Source organism: Mauremys mutica, chromosome 4 (assembly GCF_020497125.1).
Source record: "Mauremys mutica isolate MM-2020 ecotype Southern chromosome 4, ASM2049712v1, whole genome shotgun sequence".
Classification (NCBI taxonomy): domain Eukaryota; kingdom Metazoa; phylum Chordata; order Testudines; family Geoemydidae; genus Mauremys; species Mauremys mutica.
In genome coordinates, this window is record NC_059075.1 from 122923885 (window position 1) to 122933748 (window position 9864).

The window sequence follows — 9864 nt, forward strand, 5'->3', positions numbered from 1 at the left end:
GTTAATGATGGTAGTTACAATGGGCATCACCAGCGATAACTTCACAAGAAACACCAGACCACACTGAGCTGTTTGACGAACAGTGAACAAGAGTTTCAATAACTTCTCCTTGTTGGGCCCAAGGAGACCCCCTAACAAAACAGTGGAGTTTACTCATCCTTCACATTTAATACAGTTCAAGGAAGGAGGTCACATTCAGCCAGTTGTCATGGTTAGAGGGCTAGCTGTACCTTTGACCTCTTTTCAATCTCATCCTGTCCCATCACTCCTCACAGCATGCAATCCCTCCATTTTCCCTCTCAGACACCGCCCATAATCTAAAACTCCTCTTTTTACCAACCATGTTTCCTCAACTCATCCAACTAGGTTTGGCACCTGCAAGAGACTTCCTTTCAGGAGTTGTGACCCATATGTAAGTGCAGAGCCTCAGAACAGCTTCTTCAACACAAAGTATTTATCCTTAGGTACACAACAACCAGGGAGAAGAGGATTAAAGGGCCTTCACACCTATGTGTCACCTAAAGCTTAGCATTGCCCTCAAGTCTTAGGCAAGCCAATCCCAAGGAACACCCCACTGCTGGGGACTGGGTAGCCATCTGCTTCCTTGAAGACATTGCCTTCCCCTTGAACTCAGGACCTCAGGCCTTTTATCTACCCAAGAGTGCTTTGTTTGATGTTACTCACCTGAAGTCTTTAATCACCTTCCCCTCTCCCCTGTCCCAAGCCAGGGATGATGGTCCCAGCATGGTCAGAGACAACATTTCATAGACATTGACACCTATGTTGTCTGTTAAGTATCAGTGACTGGGTTATCTGAAGCCCTTATCTGCCTTTCCATGGATGGACGTTGGCGGGGGGGGGGGGAGAGAGCTTCATCAGGAGATAATCCTTAGAACCTATGTAACAAACAGCATAATAAAAATCAGATATACAGAGGTACACGAAGTAGTCGTAAAAATATATACAGGTCACTCCCGTATTCTTCACATCAATACAAGAAGGGCTGTGTGGCTTATTTTTGTGTTTTATTTGTGCCATTGGAATGTCAGTTAATGATACTGCCAAGAATGACCTTGAGCAGATCACTGCAGACTACGTGGCTCTGGGAAGAAGGATAAAGAAGTTTGAGGCGCAAGTGGTGTTCTCATCCATCCTCCCTGTGGAAGGAAAAGGCCCAGGTAGAGACCGTCAAATCATGGAAGTCAACGAATGGCTGTGCAGGTGGTGTCGGAGAGAAGGCTTTGGATTCTTTTGATCATGGGATGATGTTCCAAGAAGAAGGATTGCTAGGCAGAGATGGGCTCCACCTAACGAAAAGAGGGAAGAGCATCTTCGCAAGCAGGCTGGCTAACCTAGTGAGGAGGGCTTTAAACTAGGTTCACCGGGGGAAGGAGACCAAAGCCCTGAGGAAAGTGGGAAAGTGAGATGCCAGGAGGAAGCACGAGCAGGAGAGTGCAAGAGGGGAGGACTCCTGCCTCATACTGAGAAAGCAGGATGATCAGCGAGTTATCTTAAGAAGCAGCAAAGAATCCTGTGGCACCTTATAGACTAACAGACGTTTTGCAGCATGAGCTTTCGTGGGTGAATACCCACTTCTTCAGATGCAAGAAGAAGACTAACGTCTGTTAGTCTATAAGGTGCCACAGGATTCTTTCCTGCTTCTACAGAACCAGACTAACACGGCTACCCCTCTGATACCTGAGTTATCTTAAGTGTTTGCACACAAATTCAAGAAGCCTGGGAAACAAGCAAGGAGAACTGGAAGTCCTGGCACAGTCAAGGAATGTGATTGGAATAACAGAAAATTGGTGGGATAACTCACATGACTGGAGTACTGTCATGCCTGGATATAAACTGTTCAGGAAGGACAGGCAGGGCAGAAAAGGTGGGGTAGTTGCATTGTATGTAAGCGAGCAGTATGACTGCTCAGAGCTCCAGTATGAAACTGCAGAAAAACCTGAGAGTCTCTGGATTAAGTTTAGAAGTCTGAGCAACAAGGATGATGTCGTGGTGAGAGTCTGCTATAGACCACCAGACCAGGAAGATGAGGTGGACGAGGCTTTCTTCAGGCAACTAACAGAAGTTACTAGATGGCAGACCCTGGTTCTCATGGGAGACTTCAATCACCCTGATATCTGCTGGGAGAGCAATACAGCAGTGCACAGACAATCCAGGATGTTTTTGGAAAGTGTAGGGGACAATTTCCTAGTGCAAGTGCTTGGGGAACCAACTAGGGGCAGAACTCTTCTAGACCTGCTGCTCACAAACTGGGAAGAATTAGTAGGGGAAGCAAAAGTGGATGGGAACCTGGGAGGCAGTGACCATGAGATGGTTGAGTTCAGGATCCTGACACAAGGAAGAAAGGAGAGCAGCAGAATATGGACCCTGGACTTCAGAAAAGCAGACTTTGACTCCCTCAGGGAACTGATGGGCAGGATCCTCTGGGAGAATAACATAAGGGGGAAAGGAGTCCAGGAGAGCTGGCTGTATTTTGAAGAATCATTATTGAGGTTGCAGGAAAAAAACATCCCGAGGTGTAGAAAGAATAGTAAATATGGCAGGCGACCAGCTTGGCTTAACAGTGAAATCCTTGCTGATCTTAAATGCAAAAAAGAAGCTTACAAGAAGTGGAAGATTGAACAAATAACCAGGGAGGAGTATAAAAATATTGCTCAGGCATGCAGGAGTGAAATCAGGAAGGCCAAATCACATTTGGAGTTGCAGCTAGCAAGAGATGTTAAGAGAAACAAGAAGGGTTTCTTCAGGTATGTTAGCAACGAGAAAGTAGTCAAGGAAAGTGTGGGCCCCTTACTGAATGAGGGAGGCAACCTAGTGACAGAGAATGTGGAAAAAGCTAATGTACTCAATGATTTTTTTGCCTCTGTCTTCACAAACAAGGTCAGCTCCCAGACTGCTGCACTGGGCAGCACAGTATGGGGAGAGGGTGACCAGCACTCTGTGGAGAAAGAAGTGGTTTGGGACTATTTAGAAAAACTGGACGAGCACAAGTCCATGGGGCCGTATGCACTGCATCCGAGGGTGCTAAAGGAGTTGGCGAATGTGATTGCAAAGCATTGCCATTATCTTTGAAAGCTCATGGCAAATGGGGGAGGTCTCGGATGACTGGAAAAAGACTAATGTAGTGCCCATCTTTTAAAAAGGGAAGAAGGAGGATCTGGGGAACTACAGGGCAATCAGCCTCACCTCAGTCCCTGGAAAAATCATGGAGCAGGTCCTCAAGGAATCAATTCTGAAGCACCTAGAGGAGAGGAAAGTGATCGGGAAAAGTCAGCATGGATTCACCAAGGGCAAGTCATGCCTGACTAACCTAATTGCCTTCTGTGAGGAGATAACTGGGTCTGTGGATGAGGGGAAAGCAGTGGATGTGTTATTCCATGACTTTAGCAAAGCTTTTGATACAGTCTCCCACAGTATTCTTGCCAGCAAGTTAAAGAAGTATGGGCTGGATGAATGGACTATAAGGTGGATAGAAAGCTGGCTAGATCATCCGGCTCAATGGGTAGGTCCTGGGGTCGGTTTTGTTCAATATCTTCATTAATGATCTGGAGGATGGCATGGATTCCACCCTCATCAAGTTTGCAGGTGACACTAAACTGGGAGGAGTGGTAGATACCCTGGAGAGTAGGGATAGGATACAGACGGACCTAGACAAATTAGAGGATTGGGCCAAAAGAAGTCTGATGAGGTTCAACAAGGACAAGTGCAGAGTCCTGCACTTAGGACGGAAGAATCCCATGCATTACTACAGACTAGGGACCGAGTGGCTAGGCAGCTGTTCTGCGGAAAAGGACCTAGGGGTTATAGTGGACGAGTAGTTGGATCTGACTGAACAATGTGCCCTTGTTGCCAAGAAGGCTAACAGCATTTTGGGCTGTATAAGTAGGAGCATTGCCAGCAGATCGAGGGACATAATCATTCCCCTCTATTCGGCATTGGTGAAGCCTCATCTCAAATACTGTGTCCAGTTTTGGGCCCCACATTACAAGAAGGATGTGGAAAAATTGGAAAGACTCCAGTGGAGGGCAACAAAAATGATTAGGGGACTGGAGCACATGATTTATGAGGAAAGGCTGAGGGAACTGGGATTATTTAGTCTGCAGAAGAGAAGAATGAGGGAGAATTTGATAGTTGCTTTCAACTACCTGAAAGGGAGTTCCAAAGAGGATGGATCTAGACTGTTCTCAGTGGTGGCAGATGACACAACAAGAAGTAATGGTCTCAAGTTGCAGTGGGGGAGGTTTAGGTTGGATATTAGGAAAAAAAATTTCACTAGGAGGATGGTGAAGCACTGGAATGTGTTACCTAGGGAGGTGGTGGAATCTCCTTCCTTAGAGGTTTTTAAGATTAGGCTTGACAAAGCCCTGGCTGTGATGATTTAGTTGGGGATTGGTCCTGCTTTGAGCAGGGGGTTGGACCTCCTGAGGTCCCTTCTAACCCTGATTACACATAGGGTGACCATATGTCCAGGTTTTATAGGGACAGTTCTGATATTTGGGTTTTGTATTATATAGGTGCCTATTACACCCCTCCCCCCCCCACACACACCTTCTGTCCTGATTTTTCACACTTGCTGTCTGGTCACCCCAATTACATGTAAATGTGCAAAAATGTGCATCTGGGCTTCTCACCAGCACTGATGTTATCAAATATCAGGCAGTGTCAGAACTCTGCTCCCCTCTCTGATCTGCTGAACGTAAAGGAAACAGCTTGTCAAAGATTAGTTCTCAGGGATAGATATCGTAGCAATCTGTGAAAGGATCCTGGTTTATTTAGGTAGTAACCTGGCTCTGCTAATTGCCACAACAGTTTCCACATTCTTCCTTGTTTAAATTTTTGCTGGTTTTCCCAATTAGCATATTTCTGTAACATTTGTGGTGACTTTTGCATCTGTCTTGAAACTTCATATCACCAAGTTCTCCGGGCCCATGCTATATATTGTGTGGCATCTAGGCTGAGGCGGATCTGTTGGAGAATTTCGGTGTCTCACATTTTGTAATTGACTCTTGCTGTAAGGTTTGTGAGTGAGTGTGGGATTGGAGGCTAAGAACCAGCCTGTGACTCCTGTGCAGCATCCCTTGGCCGGTCAAGCCCCAAGGTCTACCAGAAAAGTGTCCAATCCACACACTACAAGGCTAAATACCAAAATCAAATCACCCTAGCCCCTCCTTAATACAGTACAATCTGATATATCTGGAAATTACTTTACCGATTAATATAGAGAAAAACACACAGAATGTATAGATTTGTCAAGAACGCATTTTAAGATGCAAATACTGAAATGTACAGAAAACAGCAAGTGGTGAGTGTTTGTAAAGGGATTTTCAGGAGAATTCCTATCCTGTTCATGGACTGCTTAGACATTGTGCTGACAGCCACTATGGAAAACTGAAGGAGAGAGAGAGAGAGAGAGAGAGCAGCAGCAATTGCAATTTTTTATCTATTCATATGCAGGGCCGGCTCCAGACCCAAGCGCGCGCTTGGGGCGGCGTCCCGCGGGAGGGCGGCAGGCGGCTCCGGCGGACCTCCCGCAGACATGCCTGCGGAAGGTCCACCGGCGCCGCGGGACCAGTGGACCTTCCGCAGGCATGTCTGCGGGAGGTCTGCCGGAGCCGCGGGACCAGTGGACCCTCCACAGGCACGTCTGCGAGAGGTCCACCGGCGCCGCGGGACCGGCGACTGGCAGAGCGCCCCCCACGGCCTGCCGCCCTGCTTGGGGCGGCGGAAATCCTAGAGCCGCCCCTGTTCATATGGAGGCAGCAAAACCTCAGGTACTGCTGTTCCATAGTAACACACAACAGTGACATACTGGGTCAGAGCATAGTCCTGATATTTCAGAATATAGGAGGAAAAGTTAGACTCCAGGACTGGAATAGCAGGGAGGCTGTGGGTTGCGGTTGAGGGGCATCGGCAGAGCTGGGAGTCGAGGAGCCCAGGACTTGGATAGTAGGGGGCTGCCAGCTCACCCAGAATGTACAATGTACACCCTGCTAACATCACTCCTTTGTCATCAATATATTTTAAGAAAAGGCTAGAAAAACACCTGTCGGGAATGTTCTAAGTTATACTTAATCCTGCCTCAGCTCAGGGGGATGGATTGGACGACCTCTCAAGGCCCCTTCTAGTCTTACATTACTATGGTTATATACATATATCCTGCTGTATCCTAATGCGGATAGACATACCCAATCCCCAATGGGGGTGGCAGGTGGAAGTTAGTTGGGGGGACAGTTTAGGAATGGAGGGACACAGGCACAGCCCGCCCCCTACTCAAGCCCCATGTGGAGAAACCGCCCCAGAGGTTGGGAGGCAGCCAAATGTGGGTAAAAGCATCTAGGGTAAAACTATTTGCCCTGCCTCCTGCCCAGCTTCCTGTAAAGGCCCATGCGGGTAGCAGGAACATTAAAAGACATTCCTTGTGATATTTCACTGGGGAATTATCATGGAGGCTTGATCCAGTGTCCATCAGTGCTACCAGAGCAAGCTAATGGGAAGACAGAAACACAGGGCTCTGTTACCCAGGGCAGCTTAAGATGCTCAGTGAAAATGCATACGACTTTGAGTTGGGAGAGGGTAGAAACCCTGCCCTATTCCTCTCGATCTGCATGAACCAAGCTGGCTCTGGCGTAGCCACCCAGAGGCCAGACACAAGAGCCAGGGAGACAACTTCCCTGGACCACAGGCTGGAGTGACTTGACAACCCCTGAAACCCTCCCCGCCAATGAAATAAAGGTTTTTCCTGGAGGAGAGAAAGGCTTTCAGTCCAGGGACAGACATGATTAAAAAGCATTCCAGGGCTGGGGACGGTCCAAGAGAAAGCAAGTCACCAAGACTCTTCCCCACCTGATAATGGGTAACCGGAGCCCAGGAGTTACTACTCAGGTAAGATTAACAGACTGTAAAGCCAGCAAGGCCCATTATGATAATCTAATCTGACCTCTTGCATAACAGAGGCAAGTGATTCCTGAACATCTGCTTGAGCCAGAACAGATCTTTCAGCCCTATAACTGGGGCACAAACATATGCAAACACGTGCAAATTAGAATCTGTTGGGGTTTTTGTCTGCCCATGTTGGTGGGGATGCTGTAGCAAGGCCTGAGAGTGCCTGTCCTGGAGAGCTAAAGTCTTATCTTATGTGAGATTTGCCTAAGGAAATAGGCTACTGCACCCTTTTTGCCATAAAGTTTACTGCCCTTGGGGCTCCCAGACAAGTACTGTGGCCTGCAAACGAATGGATAGAAGCAAGGGTCTTCCCACTCTGTCTCTCATCACCTCTACCCAATAGAAAAATGGAGTTCTGTCAAAACTGACAGTCTCTATAGGGAAAAAAAACAAAATTTATATGGAACTTTCTATCCAGAAAACTGAAATAAAAAAATGTATTGGAGGACAACTCCAGTCAAAATCATTTATTTTAGTTTTGCAATGCAAAATGCAATGTTTTGCTTCATTTTGTGTTTTGACATTAATAGCCATCCACCTGAAATGCCTCAGTGTCTCATGGGAATTGTAGTTCTAGGGCCCTCATTGTCTCTGTGCAATAGAGCTCACTACTGGATGGTAGTGATTTTTTTTTTTTTGCACTGCAGATTTTTACATAGCACATTTATTTGGATAGTTTTCCGGCTGAAAGGACTTACTCCCAACCAGCTTTTGCAGAAGAGTTAGTCACACATCCGGACCAGGTCTCTAAATCAAAGAGAATGAGTATTATGGGCATGATCCTGCTTCCATTGAAGTCCATGGGAATTTGGCTACTGATTTCAATTAGAGCATGATCAGGCCTTATGAGACTGATATTCGCGTAACTGAAGTCGAAGTATCTTAGTTCGACTTACCTGGCCGTCCTCACGGCGGCAAGTCAACCGCTGCGGCTCCCCCATCAACTCCGCTTACTCCTCCTGCCGAGGTGGAGTACGGGCGTCGATTCGGGGATCAATTTATCATGTCTAGACGAGACGCGATAAATTGATCCCCGATAGATCGATTACTACCCGCCAATCTGGCGGGTAGTGAAGATGTGACCTTAGACAGCATGCTGGAGAATACACCTCAGGGAATGATCTAGCTCTAATGGGAGGAATGGGGGGATATAGTAAATGCCCTTGTATGTCTTCTCCATCTCAACTTCTTTTGATTCTATGATCTAGAGATGTCTCCAGAATATTCCAAGCTTGCTCTCTTGGGTTTTAACTGAGCACCATTACTGCGTCTCCATTGGGCAGTCTCCCCTCCTTCTCTGGGACTTGCTGTATATTTGAAGACTCTCTGGGGCTTATTAGCTCACCTCTTCTGGGTAGCTTCTGAGTAGGAACTAAATAACTGGGTTGAGGGCACTGCTTGTAGAGGGGAGTCAAACCAAAGCCAAAATCAGTGATATTAAGAATAATGTTATCAAAATAATGATCAAGGAAAGGCAGGGCACTGAAAGAAAGAGAAAAATAGGAAGAAGAGGATGCTGACTGGGATAATTGTGTAAATGTTTCCTGATTACCTTTTTTGAGAGCTACATCAGATCTTGATGAACAGGGTCAGATTGAAGAGAACAATGGGATCAGTGGAAAGCAGCAAATCCAGAAGGCAGAGGGCATTTAAATTCTGCCACCATTGTGAAATAAACCGACAAAACAAATAACTCCAGTACAGAGGGCAGGCAGGAGAGAATCCACAGTGAGGCACACACAATGTGGCCTGTGACATACAGGAGGAAAGACTAGATGATCCAGTGGTCCCTTCTGGCCTTAAATCTTGTGACTCTAATGGCAGACAAGTGTTTTGGCTGTTGAAACTGACACCAGATTGGATAGAGGATATACAGATGCCCCTCAGTGTTGATGACCATTAGGAGATACAACTCATTATCTACATGAAAAAGTATCAGAAACTCATATTGTCTCAGCATTGAATACAGAGTTCCTAAACTAAACATGAAAGAAATATTGATCATCACTAGTTAGGTGTAACATTAGGCAGAAGAGGTAGCCAAAGTCAGCAACAGCCTGTAAGCTATGAAAGGGTTCCTCTTCATGCGGAAGCTAAGGAACCAGAGGACAATCCCATTCCTCTACAGAGTGACGCTCTTGATGGCTGCTACTGAACTGCCATTTGGGAATCCAGTCCTACATTTTATCCCATAATGCAGGCTGGACCCAGTCAAGTGCAAAGATGTTGTGCTCAGCTCTGTCATGCTGAAACTCTGCTGCGGTATGCCGGTCTCCCCATCAGCCTCTGTCTCTCATACACATGTTAGCAAAAAGGAGACAGAACCAACAATATTCTGCTTTCTTGATCACTTTAAGGTGGCCACCAAAGGGACAGAGCTGTCATATTTGGTGGTTGAGCAAGGTAGCCTGGGGAAGACTGTAGCAGCCATCTGTACAAAGCTATACCGCTCCCCAACCCCAACTGATGGGAGAGGAGAGACACACAACCCTCAGCTCCTCATTCATCTGTGAAATCATGGTAGGGATGAAGTGCAGAAAGCATCACATGGCTAATAGCAGGACTGGTGTCATCCCATGAGTCTCCTGGGAGTGGAGACGACTCTTAGAGGCAGCTAGGCTGGGGCAGATCTATTAGAGAAAGTTGTCTCTGCATTTCTGTAACTGGTGCTTTGGGCAGGGCCCTTGCATTGCCTTCAATTGCCAGGGATTCAAACTGGGGGAGGGATAGCTCAGTGGTTTTAGCATTGGCCTGCTAAACCCAGGGTTGTGAGTTCAATCATTGAGAGGGTCATTTAGGAAACTGGGGTAACAATCTGTCTGGGGATTGGTCCTGCTTTGAGCAGGGGGTTGGACTAGATGACCTCCTGAGGTCTCTTCCAACCCTGATATTCTATGATTCCTG